Source organism: Alligator sinensis, unplaced genomic scaffold, assembly GCF_000455745.1.
Source record: "Alligator sinensis unplaced genomic scaffold, ASM45574v1 scaffold23_1, whole genome shotgun sequence".
NCBI lineage: Eukaryota > Metazoa > Chordata > Crocodylia > Alligatoridae > Alligator > Alligator sinensis.
In genome coordinates this window covers 178,817-179,590 of record NW_005841890.1, presented here as the reverse complement: position 1 = coordinate 179,590, position 774 = coordinate 178,817, and positions in this window count along the sequence as shown.

Genomic DNA, 774 nt, shown 5'->3' with positions numbered 1-774 from the left:
CCTGGACTTCAGGAGGGTACACCCAATGGAAGGGAGGGGCCATCACCAGGGAGGACTATACCTCGGTTGCTGGGGGCTACAGGGGGGCAGTCAGGAAGGCCAAGGCGGAGATGGAACTGGGACTGGCTACCCAGAACAAAGACAACAAGAAATCCTTTTTTTAAATACATAGGGGGCAAAAAGAAGATACCCAGTAACGTAGGGCCTCTGCAAGACATGCTAGGAAATCCGGCTGTCACACCAGACAACAAGGCTAACATATTTAATGATTTCTTTGCCTCCATTTTCCTGAGCAGGGACCAGATCACCCCTTCTGCTAGGATCCCCTCAGGCCCCCGGGGGAGGCGCACCCAGGCCTAGGGTCAGTGAGGATCTAGTCAGGAAACTTCTGGAGGGACTGGACATATTTAAATCAGCTGGTCCTGATGATCTCCACCCCAGAGTGCTGAGGGAACTAGCAGAGGTCAATGCAGGACCCCTGGCAAGGCTTTACAAGCACTCATGGTGCTCTAGTGTGGTGCCAGAGGACTGGAAAAGGGCCATTGTGGTCCCATTTTCAAAAAAGGGATGAAGGAGGACCCAGGAAAATATAGGCCAGTTAGTCTTACCTTGATCCTGGGTAAGCTTTTTGAGAGAATTATCCTGGCGCATGTCCACGAGGGGCAGCAAGGGAGGTTATGCTTAGGGGTTCATTAGAGGCAGGTCCTGTCAGACCAACCTGGTGGCCTTCTATGACCAGGTCACAAAATCCTTAGATGCAGGGGTAGCAGTGGA